Source organism: Hemiscyllium ocellatum, chromosome 48 (genome assembly GCF_020745735.1).
Source record: "Hemiscyllium ocellatum isolate sHemOce1 chromosome 48, sHemOce1.pat.X.cur, whole genome shotgun sequence".
Taxonomy (NCBI): Eukaryota; Metazoa; Chordata; class Chondrichthyes; order Orectolobiformes; family Hemiscylliidae; genus Hemiscyllium; species Hemiscyllium ocellatum.
Genome location: NC_083448.1, coordinates 19,801,705 through 19,821,109, shown reverse-complemented (window position 1 = coordinate 19,821,109; position 19,405 = coordinate 19,801,705). Strand labels below are relative to the sequence as shown.

At 40.8% G+C, this 19,405-nt stretch overlaps 1 protein-coding gene across 1 annotated transcript in view; it reads left to right on the top strand.

The window, feature by feature from the left end:
• Nucleotides 1–19,405, top strand: part of LOC132836829 (GDNF family receptor alpha-2-like) — a 317,669-nt gene that overhangs the window by 258,580 nt on the left and 39,684 nt on the right. The gene's annotated exons all lie outside the window — the stretch shown is intronic.

Here is a 19,405-nt window from a genome sequence, read left to right as displayed (position 1 = left end):
TAAGAGCTGGAAAGTCATGTTAAAATTGTACAAGACATTGGTTTGTCTGCATTTAGAATATTGTGTAAGTTCTGGACACCACATTACCAAAAGGACGTGGACGCTTTGGAGAGGATGCAGAGAAGGTTTTATGAGGAAGTTGCCTGGTATGGAAGGTGCTAGCTATGAAGAGAGGTTGAGTAGGTTCGGTTTATTTTCACTGGAAAAAAAGAGATTGAGGGGTGACCTGATTGAGGTTTACAAAATCATGAAGTGTATAGACAGGATGGATAGAGACGGGCTTTTTCCCAGGGTGAAGGATTCAAAAACCAGGGGTCATGCTTTCAAGGTGAGAGGTGGAAGGTTTAAGGGGGGATACACCGTGGCAAGTACTTCACACAGAGGGTGGTGGGCGTTTGGAATGCATTGCCAGCAGAGGTGGTAGAGGCAGGCATGGGAGATTCATTTAAGATGCATCTGGACAGATGCATGAGTAGGTGGGGAGCAGAGGGATACAAATGCTTAGGAATTGACCGACAGGTTTAGACAGTAGATTTGGATCGGCTCAGGCTTGAAGGGCCGAAGGACCTGTTCCTGGGTTGTAAACACAGGCCCATCGGCCCTTGATGTTGGACTGACCTGTGGAACCAATCTGAGGCCCATCTAACCTACACTATTCCATTCTTGCCCATATGCCTATCCAATGACCATTTAAATGCCCTTAAAGTTGGCGAGTCCACCACTGTTGCAGGCAGTGTGTTCCATGTCCCTACTACTCTGAGTAAAGAAACTACTTCTGACATCTGTCCTAAATCTATCACCCTTCATTTTAAAGCTCTGTCCCTTTGTGCTCACCATCACTATCCAAGGAAAAAGACTGTCACTGTCCAACCTATCTAACCTTCTGATTATCTTATATGTCTCAATTAAGTCACCACTCAACTGTCTTCACTTGAATGAAAACAGCCTCAAGTCCCGCAGCCTTTCCTGATAAGACCCTCCCTCTATACCAGGCAACATCCTAGTAAATCTTCTCTGAACCCTTTCCAAAGCTTTCCTTGCCACATCCTTCCTATAATGCGGTGACAGAACTATACGCAATACTCCAAATGTGGCCATACCAGAGTTTTGTACAGATGCAGCACGATCTCATAATTCTGAAACTCAATCCCTCTACCAATAAAAGCTAATTACAACCCGATTGAGCTGGGTGGCAACTTTCAAGGATCTAAGTACGTAGACACCGAGATCTCTCTGCTCATCTACACTGCTGAGAATCTTACAATTAGCCCAGTACTCTGCATTCCTGTTACTCCTTCCAAAGTGAATCACCTCACACTTTTCTGTATTAAACTCCATTTGCCACTTCCCAGCCCAGCACTTCACAACTATTCCGATCTTTTTTTTTAGATTAGATTAGATTACTTACAGTGTGGAAACAGGCCCTTCGGCCCAACAAGTCCACACCGACCCGCCGAAGCGCAACCCACCCATACCCCTACATTTACCCCTTACCTAACACTACGGGCAATTTAGCATGGCCAATTCACCTGACCCGCACATCTTTGGACTGTGGGAGGAAACCGGAGCACCCGGAAGAAACCCACGCAGACACGGGGAGAACGTGCAAACTCCACACAGTCAGTCGCCTGAGGCGGGAATTGAACCCGGGTCTCAGGCGCTGTGAGGCAGCAGTGCTAACCACTGTGCCACCGTGCCGCCCATCTTAGTGTCATCTGCAAATTTACTAACCTATCCTTCGATGTCCTCATCCAAGTCATTTATAAAAATGACAAACAACAGTGGACCCAAAACAGACACTTGTGGTACCACACTAGTAACTAAACTCTAGGATGAATATTTTCCATCAACCACTACCCTCTGTCTTCTTTCAGCTCGCCAATTTCTGATCTAAACCACTAAATTCATAGGGTTTGATAATGGGTTTCTGGGGATGGTAAGTGGGGCAGGAGAGTCTGGGGGATGCTCTGGAAGGGTCGGTGTAGGCTTGATGGACCAAATGACCTTTATCTTTATTGTTGGGACTCTATGATGTTTACATAGAATGTAGCAGCCAGAGCAAGCCATTCCAAAATTTGCTGCAGCAACTCAGCCAGGTACCTTCACTAGCATCCCCCAAACCCATGACCCCCATCTCCCATTAGGTCAAGGGCAGCAGATGCAAGTTCCCCACAAAGCTACATATCATCCTGACTTGGAAACATAATCCCTTCCTTCAGTGTCATCAATGATTAAGTGCTGACGTGCAGTTCTCGAATCCAGTGAAGCCCAGTGTCTAAGGAAGAGACATAGCATGCATACTCATTGAGGCAGTCCATGATGGAGCAGTTTGTAAGGAAATTTCAAAGCTCAATCTTTGAAAATGAAGAGGAGGGATGTCTCTTAAAGAAGAAGAGTTTTAATAAGATTTGATGACCCCCAATGTTGCTCATGTCTGAAATATTGTTGAAAATTTGGGGATTTTGTCTTGACTACATTTGCAATTTTCTATATTTCATGAGACAGAACAGAGGAAGGATGTTGTGCCAAACATAATACCAAATTAAACTCCTCCCTTTTGCCTGCCCATTCATGCATATTCATGTGATTATTTAAAAGTCTCTTAAAGGCCTCTAACATATCGATCTCCACCACCACCCATGGCAGCACATTCCACATTCTTACCACTCTCTATGTAAAAAAACTTGCCCCTCACATCTGCTTTGAACTTTCGCCCTCTCACCTTAAATGCATGCCCTCTAATTTCAGGCATTTCAATTCTTGAAAAAAAGATTCTAACAGTCAACTCATCATTTTATCGATTTCTATCAAGTCTCCCCTCAGCCTCTGCTGCTCCAGAGAAAACAACCCAAACTTGTCTAGTTTCTCCTTATCATTCATACCCTCTAATCCAGGCCGCATCCTGCTAAACCTCTTCTGCATTCTTTTCAAAGACTCCACATCCTTCCTGCAATGTGGCGATGAGAATTGAACATACAGCTGCAACATGACATCCTCACTCGAGTACTCAATTCCCTGATCAATAAAGGCAAGTATGCCAAACATCTTCTTTATCACCATATCTACTTGAATGGCTATTTTCAGGGAGCTACTTAACCACTTGAGAAACTTTTACGCTGTACATATTTGGCCCATACTAATTCTGGATGTTCAAACTTAAGTTGTGTGTTTGCATAAGATCGGCGATGTATATAGTCAATTGTCCCACTGTTCTAACTTTGTAAAGTAGGGTTCATTTTGTTTATTTTGTCTGCCTCAGCAGCTGACAGCAATGGGGTCTGAGATCAAGACTGTTCAGCTTTCTCTTTTCAGTGCGTGTAGCTGTATCATGAATGAGACAATATAGTGTTCAACACAAATCTGCCTAGACAAATGGAAAATTGACACTTTCTACTCAGAGATTTTTCAGCCTTCATTGAACAACATCAACGTGCATTTCTATGGCATCTTTCATATCAAAAACATCCCATCAAGCTTCACAGGGGTAATTATCACAGAGTCATTAGGGGAGATATTGGGACACGTGATCAAAAGCAAGTGAAGAGGGAGATTTTTAAGATAGTTTTCTGCTAAAATGAGAATAGATTTTGGAAGGAATTCTTGAGGTGACACCCCAGGCAAATGAAGACACAGCTGCCAATACTACAGAAATTAAAATTTAGGATGCATAAAATTCAGGGTTCAGAGACACTGGAAAATGTGGGACTGCAAGAGGTTACTGAGATTGGGAGGGGTAAGACCATGGAAGAATGTGAAAGAAAGGATGAGAAATTAAAATGAGGTGTTGCCTTTTTGCAGCCAATGCAGGTCAGTGTACATGGAAACCTTGGCTTTCATGTGACTCAGGATGTTTTCTCACACAGTCTGTTGAGAGCAGATGACAGAGCAGTACTTTGATGCAGATGCCAAAACCACCTGAATTAGATTTGTGGTAGATCATCAAAGTTTGCCTTTTAAAATACTATGCATGAGAATTTTGGTGAAACAACATGGCCTCATGAACTCATTTTAGGAAAAACACAATACAGACCACATACTCCCTGTCACTCATTGAGGATGTTAGTGAAGGTCAGACTCATGAAAACATTGAAACAAGGAACAGGCGTAAGTCATTCAGTAAGATCATAGCTGACCCCCCATCCCAATGTCATATTCTCATTTCCTCTCCATACCACTTGGTGCCATTTAACATACAAAAAAAATTATCCATCGCTTTTTTGAATACACTCAGTGACCCAGCCTCCACAGCACTCTGTGGAGTGAACTACATAGATTGACTACCCTCTGAATGAAGAAATATTCCTCTGCTCAGTCTGATCTGCATACTGAGCCTTGTCTGGACTCCTTAACCAGGAAAGCATCCTCCCTGCATCTCAACTGTTATCATTTTAGACATTTCAATCAGATCCTCTCTCATTCTTACAAACTGTGGTGAACACAAGCCCAGTCGAACCGATCTGTTCTGATACAACAGTCCTGCCATTCCTGTTATCAGTCTTGTGAAGCTTCTCTGCACACCCCTCGTGCAAATCTCAGTTTTCTCATGATTGAAGAAGTGCGAAGTTCAAAAAATTTCCTTGAGAGAAGGAACCGCATCCTAACGTTACAAAAGTATGTCTGGTACCTGAAACAGGGTTGCTAGACATTCCATCTGTTGTAGCTGTAAATTAAGGTCTTTATCTGTTCAGCAGAGATGGGTGAACATTTATTTATGGGATCAAGTCAAGATTTTTGGGGTAAAGACTTCTCTTTTCACAAACTACAAACATTTGGACATTGTTAATTGAGTTTCTTGTGGACATGTTGCTGTAGTTTGAATTATTCACCCTTGTGTACTCTCAATCAAAGGTAAAAGCAAACTTAAAAATCACATACCAGGTTATAGTCCAATAGGTTTATTTGGAAGCACATGCTTTCGGAGCACTGCTCCATCGTCAGGTCGCTAGTCTGACACTAGCTACTGAATGAAGGAGCAGCGCTCTGAAAGCTAATATTTTCAAATAAACCTGTTGGACTATAATTTGCTATTATGTTATTTTTAACTTTGTCTACCCCAGTCCAATGCTGGCACTCCACATCAAGATAAAAGCAAGACAGATGGAGGAAATGGGAAGGCAAGAAGGAATGTTTTGAATATGGTTGAGGTTCAGCAGAATGTGCTATGCTTCGACTGTGGCATTGAACTGGACTAACTATTGAACTATACCAACTGTACAATGGGGATGCTTGATGCCAACATTGCATGTTTGAGATGGAAGGTTTCCAGAGGAATGCAAAGATGAATGCCTCATTGAAAAAGAAACAAACTGATATCAATTTGTGGGAAAAATGTATCAAACACCATGGAGGCCACAATGCAGTCAGAAACTGATTGTATAAAGTCTGCTGAGAAGCAACAAAAGTGGAAGGAGAGCAGAACTCAAATAAACAAGCATTAGGACTAGTTTACTGAGTTTGCTTTATTAATTTAGGAGATGTGGGTATTGTTGGCTGGGTCAGCATTTATTGCTGATCCCCAGTTGTCTTGAGAAGGTGGGATGTCTTCTTCAATTGCTGTAATCTCTTTGATGGAGATACACCAACAATGCAATTGGGGAGTTCTGGAAGTCTAACCCAATGACAGTGAAAGGACAGTGATGTATTTCCAAGTCATGGTGTTGAATGACTTCCAGGAGGGTATGGTGCTGTTCCTTGTATATGCTATTCTTATTCTTCTCGACAGTGGTAGCGGTGGGTTTGGAAAGAGCTGCCAAAGGACCACCAGTGAATATATGACATCTTGTAAATGGTGCATACTGCTGCTGTTGTGTATCAATGTGAAGTGAGTTAGTATGTCAGTAGATGCTATCAACTCACAGGCTGCTCTGCCCTGGATAGAGTTGACCACTTTAGTGTTATTGGAGCTGCACTCATCCAGGCAAGAGGGAAATATCTCATCACATTCTTCTTATCACACAGAGTAAAGACCCCTGCTTAATTTAACCCAGTAACACAGAAAAGATTTATCCCACGCAGTAATCTGTGAAAGTTTGTGAGGCCAAGAACAATCCCAAAGGTCACGATTTAAAATAAAAATTAACAACTTTATTTCTTAAAGTATAACAGGTATTAATTAAAATAATTAAATAATTATTTAGAGATTAAAGTATAACAGAGAATGATTAACTCACAACTATTTACCACTCCTTTCTCTCTTTTACTTTCTCTTCTACAATACTAGTCTGATAAAACCCCTGATTAAGATTTACCAAAAATTCATATTTTGAAACCAGCCAGCTGTCAAATCTTTTCTTCGTATCTTCCTCTGTCTTCTTTTCTTCTTCTTAGGGAATTCTGTTTCACAGGTCATTGATGGATAAAGATACCTTTAAGTGAGCTGTTCTCCGGGCAGTCTGCGTGTGTTGGTGGGTTGGCAGTTCTCCCTCAAATGTTAAATTTTCTCCAGTCTTATACCCCAAAGCATCAGATGGTGTCATTGGCTTTTAATACTGTCAATATTCCAAAATCAAACTTGAGTGGAGTTTGGTATTTTTCTGGATATAATTTAAACTGATTGGCCAAATTCAAATTTTTTTTTGACTCCAGGCAACCAGCTACACCTGCTGCTGGATGAAAAGTTTACATTGTATCTTGTTCAGAATACTTAGTGCTGTCAGGTAGTTCTGTGAGCTTTTAAGTTTCTTAAGGGTACAGTACCACTGACACCTTCATAACACTTGATTTCCAGCTTCGAGATAGTGTACTGGGTTTGGGGAGTCAGATGATTTACTTGCTGCAGGAGTACTCGCCTCTGACTTGCTTCTGCAGCCACAGTATTCACATGGCTAAACTAGTTCAGTTTTCTATCAATGGGAACGTCAGATAAAGGAAAACATCACTATAGTTCGAGAGGACCATAAAGCTGCTCAGGTTAACCTGAGAATCTACAAACCTCATGTGAAGGGCAAGGTTGAGAAACAATGATATGTTTGCAGTCACTTTAGGCAGTGTGAGAATTTAATCAGTGCTCTTGGCATCAGGTTACATTGTAAATCAGCTGTCCAGCCAACTGAATGAACAGTAACCTCCAGGATATCAATAGTACAAGATTCAGCAATGGTAATATCAGTGAATATCAAAGGGCAATAGTTAGTTTCTTCCTTGTTGGGTCATTGCCTGGCACAATGGTAATTGCTACTTGTCAGCCCAAGCCTGAATATCATCAATGTCTTCCTGAGTATTTGAACAGGCGTGAATAGTGCTGGACATTGTGTCTAATCAGTGAACAGCCCCTTTTGATGTTAGGAAGCTCACTGATAAAACAGGAGATGAATTACCTGAGGACACAAAGATCATGAAGTCAGTCAGACATCAACTGCATTTTGAGGGACAGCTGACGACAGCAATCAGTACAAAAGAAATTCTCAGAGAATATCAGTGTCCATACTGTGTTACTGAATGTAGTCACTCATGCAAGAATAATTTGATATCAATACACACGCTCATGCAATTGTTAGAAAAACTTAATTTTTCGAACCAGTGCTCATGACAATGCTTTCAACACCAGCTGGTTCACATTGTGTAACACAATAATTTAAACTAGTCAAGATCTAAAGAGCTGAAGTTGATTATTCTTGACACCATCATCTGTATTGAGGTTCCTCATTTTACATTTATAAGTTACACACTTTTCACTTATTTCCTATGTTCTTACCTTTTCCCTTCTCGTATTCTAACCTGATGAGATTATGGAGCCTTCAGTCTGGTTACCATGAGCCACTGGAGGACCTTTAACAGTGGCAGTCAGCGTTGTGGTCTGTTTTTCTGAATTTATGTAACATGAATGTCACTGGCAAAGCAGTTATTGAATTTTCTGCCTCCCTAATTAACAAGGAAAATGAAGTGGTGAGCCATTTTCTTGAGCTGCTGCAGACACTGTGGTATGTCCACTGTAATGGGAAGAAGAGAGTTCCAGGATTTTGACCCACTGACCGAGAAGGAGCGGTGAAATATTTCCAAGTCAAGATGGTAGGCAGCTTGGACAGGAACTTGCATATGCTGTCCTTGCCTTTTTGGCCAGTAGAGGCCATGGGTTTGAAAGATGCTGTCAAGAGTATCTTGGTGAGTTGTGCATTGCACTTAAAATCGTCCATACTGCTGACACTGCGCACTGGTAATGGTGCTAAGTGAACATTTAAAGAGTTAGTTTGGATGTCAGTAAATTGGCTGCTCATCTTGAATGATATTGAGCCTCTTGAATGCTATTATAGGTGCGTTCAACCAGATATCCTTCTATGCAATACTTGGTTATTTGCCCTGATTCTTTGCAACCAGAACTCAGGAGTCAGAGTGCAAAGTGCCCAATGAATGGTTAGTTGAATGTAATAAAGTGGTGTCTATCTTGTTCCAGATCAAAGGAATAGCTAGTTCTTCATAACTTAAATGTCATCATCTCTAAAAACAGAAATTGGCAAAGGAACAAAAATAAGCCACAACTTCACTTTTGCAATTTGGAAAATGAAAATCTGTATTGATAATGATCTTTCATGGATCTTTAGATTGTAGAAACGCTGCAGAGGATTGGAAAGCTGCTAATGGAACACTTTTACTTCAAAAGGAAAGGAGAAAAAATACTAGCTACAGGTCAATTAGCTCTATAATTGTTATTACTGTCATTGGGAAAAATGTAGCTTCTATTATGTGGGCGGCACAGTGGCACAGTGGTTAGCACTGCTGCCTCACAGCGCCAGAGACCCGGGTTCAATTCCCACCTCAAGCGACTGACTTTGTGCAGTTTGCACGTTCTCCCCGTGTCTGCGTGGGTTTGCTCCGGTTTCCTCCCACAATCCAAAGATGTGCAGGTCAGGTGAATTGGCCATGCTAAATTGCCCCTAGTGTTAGGTAAGGGACAAATGTAGGGGTATTGGGTGGGTTTCGCTTCGGCGGGTCAGTGTGGACTTGTTGGGCCGAAGGGCCTGTTTTCACACTGTAAGTAATCTAATTATCAAGGATGCAACAGCAGCGCATCTGGAAATGCATACAGTTAAGCAGAATCAGCATTGAGGGAAGTCATACTTAACAATTTTACAAGAATTCTTTGAGGAGATAACAGACAGGAAAAATAAAGGAAAAGCAAGCGTGTCATACATATGGATTTTTAGAAGACTCTTGATAAGGTACCACATGCGGGCTGTTTAATAAGAGAGAGTCCATGGCATTAGAAGTGGTACATTAGGATGGAGGATTGGCTAATGAATTGAAGATAGAGAGTTGGGATAACTCTCTGGCACTTTCAGGTTGGGAACCCATAATTTGTGGTGTACCTTCAGGATCAATGCAATTATTTACAGCATTAAATCATGACTTGGATGTGGAAAGCAAATGAACTTTAACCAAGTTTGCAGGTAACACAAAAATACATGAGAAGGCAAGCAGTGAGAATGATGCAATGAGTCTTCAGAGGGATAGAGGCAGGTTGTGAGTGAGCAAAAACGTGGCAGATAGAATATATTGAGGAAAAATGTGAGGTTATGATTTTGGCAGAAAGAATCGAAGAGCTGAATATTACTTAGATAGAAAGAGCCTGGTGAAAGCTCCAGAACAGAGACATGCACAGGTCCTCATCAATGAATCACAAAAAGCTCGCATCTAAGCTCAGCAGATAACAGGGAAGGCAAAGAGAATGCGTATCTTTATTTCCAAGGAAACAGAGTACGAAAGTGAGGAGGTTTTGCTCAAACAATACAACACTAGTCAAATCACAGCAGGAATACTGTGAACAGCTTTGGGCCCCTTATTTATGGAAAGACATAGTGACATTGACGGCAGATCAAAGAAGGTTCATGAGGCTGATACTAGGTATGGAGATAATGCCTTACGATGAGAGACTGACGAGATTGTGCCTGTAATTGCTGGACTAGATAAGAATGAGAGGCAACCTTATTGAAACTTACATGATGCATAAGAAGTCTTGACAGAGTAGATGCAGAAAGGTTGTTTTTCCTTGAGAGAAATAAGGACTAGAGGGCATACTCTCAGGAGAAAGGGTCACAAATTTAAGACAGAGTTGAGGAGGGATTTCTTCTCTCAGCAAGTTGCAAATCTATGGAATTCTTCATTGCACAAGGGTTTTGATACTATCACATTAAGTGTATTCAAGGCTGAAATAGACAGATTTTTAATGAGTAATAGAATCAAGGGTTCTGGGGAAAAGTCAGGAAAGTAGAATTGAGGATTATCAGATTAGTTATGATCTCAGTGAAAAGTGCAACAGACTCAATGTACTGAATGATCATTTTTCTGCTGTTATATCTTACGATCTGATGGTCTGAGAGATCATTTCGAGAAAACAAGGTCAGTTTTCTTTTGTCAGCATGATGGATTAAGAAATCACTCTAGGCGTTTTCTTCTATTCGCCCAGTTGAATTACTTCTGCTGACCTGCATACCTCAAAAAATACAAATGGGATTTGAATTAACTGAAACAAATAATGAATGAATCATTCGGTTATACACAGCATGATGTACACATACCACTGAATAAGTTCCAATTTGAATGCATTCTGTGAGTTTCATATCATTAGTCAGAAACCTCCGGTGGCTACCTCACATCAGACTTTTTCTTGCTGGTTTACACCTTCAACTCTACCAATCTAAGAGTCCACCTTCCTTTCCAACCCCCGTTCTGTGAAGAATGTCACTATCAAGGTTAAAGGATTAGGTGCAAAGACAATGTAAATTGTCAAGCAGCAACAAAGCTAAGCTTGTATTTTAAAATTGAAATGTTGTGAAAACACCATTACATGCAGGTCAATAATCTGCTCTCATTTACACAATTTTATCTTTGTGAAATGATCTTCCGATGAAAGAGTGTTTAATGAAAATGATGATAAATCCCATGAAATCCTGCTGTTCTTGTTCACTGTGAGCTGATTTTCTTGTGTTAAAACAATTTGACTACGAAGATGAAAGTGCTGGCATCAAAGAATTTTTTATTTCTGTTTCATACTGTTCTCTCAGCTTCAAATGATATTCTTCAAATTAGAATAACTCAAAGACTGATGCAATACCAGAACATAATTGGGAAAATTACTTTCAATGGCCATAAAATGAAAAGTCATTAAAGGAAGAAGATGATTGTCTCTTCTCTGCAGATTCTCATAATGAATTTGTACACATTTTTGTCTCTTGGCTGATGTGTCATTTTTACCGATTTGTGATAAATCACTACTTGGACAGTGGAGGCTAAATTTTGCTATTTACACAAGCTCATCTGTAGGTTATTTACTTCTCAAATTCATACAGTTCAGTCATGTCTTTATTACCTTTATTGCAGGAGAGATGAAGATGACCTATTGCAAAAGTACAGGGTATTGAGAAAACACCCCCAATCCTGTGTGTGGATTTGTTATCCTACCTTAAGTTAAGGGAGTTAGTTAGAAGGAGAGAAGATTCACTCAGCTAATCCCTGGAATGAAAGGGTTTTATTATAAAACAGGACTGAAGAGATTGAGTCTATACTTATTGGACTTAACAGAATAAGAGGTGATCCTAGTGAAACATATAAGGTTCTGAAGGGGAATGAAAGCAAAATACTGCAGATGCCGGAGATCTGGAACAAAAACAGAAAGTGCTATGAAAAGTGAGTCGGTCTTGCATCAACTGTGGAGAGAGAAACTAATTGCAAAGAAGTCATTGGACTCAAAATGTCAACTTGTTGTTCTCTCTGCAAATGCTTTGTTGGTCCAGCAAAATTCTGAGCGGTTACATTAACTATACAGTCGATCCTCTATATCTATGAAATCACAAATTACAAATTCACCTATCCATGCCAAAAAATAAACAGCAAAAATCAATAACCAAAGGCAAAAATTCCATATCCAAAATATTTTTAACCATTTTAACGAGCTCCACACTCGTGAATGTCAACTGGTGGCAGTTGTCAGCAATGGAACCAACAAGGACATGGAAGAATGACTGGACATCCTCATACCCTGCTTCCCGTAAAGTCTCCATTCCATTCTTCCAGTTTGACAACCTCTGTCATACCATTCACTGTGGACCAAGCCAGACCCCCTTAAAATGTTTCAAGAAGGTAACATAGACCCTAATTTTTTTTTACTTTAAAACCAGAACATCAAGTGAAAATTGCAGGTGTGATGCAGCTGGTCAAATGACTCAGCTTTAGGCAAAACAGAATTTATTTAAATACTACAAAATAAAACAGAATTGAGAATAGCAATGTTTGAGAAGATCTATAACTCAAGTTGATGATAAGTATGTAAGTCAGCTTGCTGAGCTTGAAGATTTGTTGTCAGATATTTCATCACCAAACTAGTTAATATCATCAATGAGAGTCTCTGGAGAAGCACTGGTGGTATGTCCAGCCTCTCTATTTATAGGTCTTGGTTTCTTAACGTGGTTAATGTCATTTCTGGTTTTTTTTTCAAGGGAAAGTAGATGGGATCTAAATCGATGTGCTTATTGATGGAGTTCTCATTAGAATGCCATGCCTTCAAGAATTCTCATGCGTACCTTTGTTGTGCCTGTCCTAGGATGTGTGTGTTGTCCCAGTCAAAGTGGTGTCCTTTTTTGTCTGTATATATGGAAACTATTGGTGGTGTCTTGTTGTGGCCAGTTGTAAAAATCACTACATCGGACAAACTAGCAGGAAACTTGCCACCAGGAAAAATGAACACCATCTAGCCACAAAAAGACACAACCTACTATCACTAGTTTTCATTCATGCAGACAAAGAAGGACATCACTTTGACTGGGACAACTCACACATCCTCAGACAGGCGCAACAAAGACATGCATGAGAATTCTTGGAGGCATGGCATAATAACGAGAGTTCCATCAATAAACACATTGATTTAGATCCCATCCCATCTTCAACCCTATTATCACCTACTGAGCTTTTCTGAAACCAAAAGATTTGATCTGGACAGGTCAATTCTCCACATTTGGATCACAATAAAGCGATCACAATAAGGGGAATAGATGGAACTGCTTAACTAGGTGGAAGTGGGTACTGCAGGTGCTGGAGATTACTGGCAAGACTAGAATGGTGCTGGAAAAAGCCCTTCACAAAACATTGATTTTCCTGCTCCTTGGATGCTGCCTGACCTGCTGTGCTTTTCCAGCATCACTCCAATCTTGAAACTGCTTTACTGTATGTCTAAAGATCTTTCAAAATGTGTTAAAAGTCTTTTGCTGTCTTGGCTTGTTTTATTTCATTCACTTTCGTGTAATACACTATGAGAGTCACAGGGCTGTATAGCACAGAAACAGATCCTTTGGTGCGACTTGTCCATGTTGACCAGAAATTCGAAATTTATCTCGTCCCATTTGCCAGCATTTGGCCCATATCCCTTTAAATCCTTCCTATTCATGTACCCATTCAGATGCCCTTTTAATTGCAGCAGCCTCCACCACTTCTCTGGCAGCTTATTCCATACATACACCACCCTCTCCATGCAAAAGGTACCCCTTAGGTCCCTTTAAAATTTTTCCCCTCTCACCTTAAACCAATGACCTCTACTTCTAGACACCCCCACCCTGGGGAAAAGACCTTCACTATTCACCCTATCAAACCCTTCATAATGTTATAAATTTCTAAAAAGGCTATCTAATGTCTCTGCAATCTCAGTACAAACACAATGGGCCAAAGGGTCTCCTTCTGCATGGGAGTGATGCTGGAATGCTGACAAGGGAGGGAAAATACATGACTTCTGCGCTGCAGTGCCCACAGCTGAGCACAGTACCATCAGACTTTTCCATCTGGTAATGAAAGTTGGGGTCTGATGTCAAGACCTTGAATGTTTTGACAATCAAGAAGAAATCAGAACACGTGAAAAAAAACGCCCAGCAGCTAATCAACACCCCCAGATCACACCTCAGCTTGATGTCATTCCCTGCCAATTCTGCTAATAGGCTAAGCAGAAGGAGTGGCTGGTATTCTGCCCAGAATGCTAAAAAGTGCCCAGCAGAGGATCTTGGTGAAGCAGTGACCCCAGTTGTAAGATTGCATAATGTAGTACTTAAGTAGGCAAGGGTGAGGAGTGCGGGTGAGGATGACTGGGCTGATAATGTGGTGGATCATTAGCTTGTGTTGAGAAACTCACAGTGAATGAGTTGAATGAGATTGGCATGTAGGCAGAAACAATGAAAGATGAGTGTTGATACCAGTGTCAAGGAAAGGCGAAATTGACACCATACATGACAGATCTCAGAACCTTGGCAGATTTAATGTTGGAGCTTAGTTTGAACTCTGTGATGGGTTAAATTTCCATCCAGCATGTCAGAACAATGCAAAGCAGAAATCAACAAACCAAACTGAATAAAACAGAACCACGATTGCTGGAATTCTGAAATTATTTCTGAAGAAATTGCGAGAAACTCAGAAGATCATTTTTGAAGAAAATCTGAGGCCTTTGCTTTGTGAATGATCACATTGTTAAATTATAAAAAATGTCCAAGCCAGACTTCATTCTGTAAACCAGTAGTAATATCAACTTGGATGATAACAAAGTCTCAAACGAAAAGGCACAAATTTAAAAGGAGGAGTCTGGCTGATGAGGAACTTCTTCTCTCAGAGAATCATTAATCATTGGAATTCTTTTCCTCAGGGAGACTGAGTCATTTGATTTTTGATCAATAACAGAGTTTAGGGTTATACGGTCAGACAGCAAAGTGAAATGAAGGGATTTTCCTTTATTTGTAAATATGAAAAGGCTATGTGCCATCGTCCATGAGAAATTTTGGTTGTGTCAATTTGTGCACTCTTACCCTCTCTTGAGAAAGCAGTTCAGATTGGCATTTGGAACTAAACAAGTATACAGTTTGCAGGAAGCTACTTGATGGTCTAAATGAGAAGTGAAAGGAGAAGTGGTAGTTGATGGCTTCCTGTTGAATGCATTTCAATGTTCAGCTATTTGATAAATTAAGGTTGGTTTGTTCATAATCAACCCTGTAGTTAGATATCCCAGTGGTAAGTGAGTTTTGTATGCTCATTGTTACATGTTTAACAATAAACAAATCTGCAACAGAGGAAAAATACACAGCAAGATCGAAGGCAACATTTCTTTATGAGTGCAACAGTTTCTTCAGTTCTCTCAAAGTACAATTCAGTGCTTTTCCTACAGAGTAAGCATTGCAGGTTGCTCTTCCAGATAACGCATTCATTTCAGCCAGAGAAGCTTTTCTAGTATTATTCATGTCAGTTTTTTGCTGATCTATAAATAACCTCTCTTTTGAACTCCAGTGTTTATGCTGCAAACATTTTTGCTAACATGGAGAAAATACACAGTGGGATAAAATAACCAGGTTATTGAAGCGAAGTCTGAGTGAAGAACTGATTTACCACAAGCTGTTCGGAAAATCCACTGGCAATATTAAAATTATGATAAAAGCCTTTCAGTAATTTTAACAAATAATAATTTGTCTCAGATTGTGAGCAATGGTAACTGGGCTGCATTTTTTGCTGTGATACCTCCATCTTCAATGACTGCAATGCCAGCTGACAGGAACAATAAACTGCAATGTCTTAAAAAACAGATTCATGTGGTGTGTGGAACAAGGCTACCATTAGTAGTCCATTCCTTGATAACTTGAGGATTGGAGTTACAAACTAGTTCCAGTTGGGAGGGGGTGGCAGGTTAGCATTTTTAGAAATCAGTGAGCCAAATTGACTTTGACAGTGTACTTGCAGCTTTCAGAATGATCAGTTTAAATGAATCCAATTTCACTTGCTCAGAACAGAAACTCACTGATCTGACTTAAAATCACACAACACCAGGTTCTCGTCCAACAAGCTTGTTGGGAAGCATTAGCTTTCGGAGCGCTGCTCCTTCCTCAGGTGGTTCTGGGTATAAGAACAGCACTCCTAAAGCTATAGCTTCCAAATAAGCCTATTGGACGATAACATGGTGTTGTGTGATTTTTAACTTTTAACACCGGCTCCTCCAAATCATCACTGCTCGGAGTTCATATGATCATGCCAATATAAAGGGGAACCTCGATTTTCCGAACGAGATGGGCGGGCACTATTTCAGTTGGATAATCAATTAGTGAGTTAATCGATTAAATGTCATTCCTCTGGGACTCTGAGTTTTTAAAGTCTGCTCCCCGTTCAGGAGACTGCAGAAGCACACAGCACGCAACTCCCCCCCCCCAAAAACAAAAGTGCCCCCGTCCCACATCACCCACTGCCTGCCCTCTCAACCCCATCCAACACCGTCTCTAACCATTCGACACCTCCCCCCGCCCCTGTGCACCCCCATCCCCTCTCCAGGGCAGTTGGACTGGACACCAACATTGGGGGTTTAGGGTACACCCCTCTGGAAAAGTCCAGGGAAAGTGTGGGGAGAGAGAGAGAGCGGGAGGTCAGTCATTTGGAGACGGTGCCTATTTAATCACTGTAAACAAAAGAGACAATCACTGTTAGAAACACATCTTTGATGTAATGTTTCTATCGGGACCTCGTGATCTCCTTCAGATCATCTGAATTTCAGATAATTGGTATTCAGATAATCGAGGTTCCTCTGTAATCTTCTAATTGGCTGGAAGAGATGCCTCAAAGATAACAATGTAAAAAAAACAGTCACGGCCTCAAGACACCAAAAGTGGATGAAGTACCTTTGAAGTGCAGAAATGCAGTAACAAAGTCTGTGCACAGCAGGATACCACAAACAACAATGAGAAAACAATCAGACAATGTATTTTTCAATTCTGTTGGTTGAAAGTGGAATAGTGACCAGGATGGGAGGAATACCCCTGCTCATCCACCAAATAGTTGTAGTGGGACCTTTTACATCCATGCAACATCAGAAATATGGGAGTTTCACCAGTGCAGTACAGCAGCCTTCCATGATTCCATGACCAAATAATGCAGTTTCTATTTACTTCACTTTGACAATCGTCAAAAGGAAAAGGTTCAACATCATATTCTTAATTCTGAAATGCCAAAGACTAGGTCATAAGGCGGCACGGTGGCACAGTGGTTAGCACTGCTGCTTCACAGCGCCTGAGACCCGGGTTCAATTCCCGACTCAGGTGACTGACTGTGTGCAGTTTGCACGTTCTCCCCGTGTCTGCGTGGGTTTCCTCCGGGTGCTCCGGTTTCCTCCCACAATCCAAAGATGTGCGGGTCAGGTGAATTGGCCACGATAAATTGCCCATAGTGTTGGGTAAGGGGGAAGGGGTAAATGTAGGGGTATGGCTGGGTTGCGCTTCGGCGGGTCGGTGTGGACTTGTTGGGCCGAAGGTCCTGTTTCCACACTGTAAGTAATCTAATTAGAAGCAGCAGTGGGTCCTTTGGCCTTCTGAGCTTCTCTGTCATTTGAAAAAAATATGGCTGATCTCACAGTTGCTGTTAATTCATCTTACTGCCCACCTTAATTCCCTCGTCTATCAAAAATCTGCACAACCCCGCACTGAATATACACAATGACCTGGTTTCCACTGCTATCTGCAGAGGAGAGTTCCAAAAATTAATGATTCTCTGAGAGAAAAACATTTCTCCTCATCTCAGTCTTAAATGGGCAACTCTTAGTTTTTAAGTAGTGTCGCCTCATTATAGAACTTTGAAAAGTACACAAAGGTTCCAGGCCCTTGGCCCCCCATGTCTGTGCCGATCATGATGTTATTCTAAAGCAATCTCATCTGCCTGCTTCTGGTCCCTCCCCCTCTATTATCTGCCGATTCAGATGTCTGCCTAAATGCTTCATAAACTTTGCTATTTAGACTTGCAGATAAGGAACAACTTTCTTTCAGAATCTACTCTGTCAAGTGTCCGCAATATCTTATATAATGGAACTTGTTAACATGTGACCCTGTGTTGGCAATGTGAGATGGTGAGTTCACAGGAGGTTGTATGTTTTTAACATGAGGTTAGGGCATGGTGTTTTTGAACAGAGACTTAAGCAGAGTTCCTACATCGTTCCAGCGGGGGAGTGCTGAGCACAACCACAGCTGGATCAAGCTTTAAGATTTCAATATCAGAGAGTTGAAAAGGAGATAGCGTAAGATTGTCAGAATTACATTCCCAAGAGAAAATTAGTAAAATAGCCGCTTCCACAAAAAAGCTTAGACATTTTTCATCTCTCAGTTTATTTGTAATTGCTGACTTGGACCATTTATTTTCCATTTGATGTAGCAACCATTTTATCTTCTCATTATCTCTACCCCCATTTGTGCTTCAATAGAAACAGAAATCAGGAAAAATACCCAGTCAGTAATTTTCATACCACTCATTTGGGGAGGTGACGGTCTAGTGGTATTATCACTAAACAGTGTGGAGACCCAGGTTCTGCTCTTGGGACCTATGTTCAAATCATGCCATGGTGGATGGTAGAATTTGAATTCATTGACAGTCTGGAATTCAGAACCTTATGGTGATGATGCACCAGTTGTGATAAAGCCTGACTTGAACTGGTTTAGTCTCCATGTAACTTTAGACCCACAGTAATGTGGCTGACTTTTAACAATTCGGGATGGATAATAAATGCTGGCTAGCCAGTGATGTCATCATTCCTTAAAGATGAATTTTAAAAAAGCAGAGTAAACGTTTTGGGTCTGGTGACTCTTCATCGTGAGTTGTGATGCTGTCAGACCTACTGAGATTTGCCAGCAAGTTGCATTTTTGTTTCAGATCTCCAGTTACCACAATTCTTTGTTTTATATTAAAGCATTTTCTCTGGTTAAGCAAAGCAATTAAACACTGGCTCTCACAATCTCAAGGTATTCTAAGAATATAGCCACTTTTGTTCGCATGTTTATGGAAGAATAAAGTTGCTACTTTTGGTGACAGTCCTATTACTTCAGGAGGATGCATTTATTGTGAAAATCAATGTTCAGGACAGCCTCCCTCAGAATATCAGCACACTCCTACAATTGTCAAAGTACTGTTTTCTGTGACCTTAAAGTCGTATTATAACAGATTATCAAATACATGTAAAGCTACATACAGGACCTTGTGTAAGGGCCTCAGATTTTACCCATTTGGATCACTGACTTTGATGAGGGGAGCAAAAGGCATGGTTACTAAATGTGCAGAGGATGCAAAGATTAAAATGTCATTTGAAGAGAAACAAGGAGAACACAGACAATTCACAAATTCACAAAGGTAAGTGAATGGGCAAGAGTCTGTCAGAGGGAGTATAATGTGGGAAAACATGCAGTTGTTCGCTTTGAAAGGAAGAATAAAAAAGCAGAATATTACTGAAAGGACAATGACTGCAGAATTCTGAGGTGCACAGCGATCTAGGCGTACTTGTAAATGACTCACAGAAGGTTTGGTCGCTGATACCAGCTGCATTTGCCTCCTTAATTGCAAAAGGATAATGGAATTCTAACCTTTTTAACAAGAGGAAGTGAAAATACAAGTAAACATATTGTGCTTCGGTTGTACAGATCAGTACTGAGAC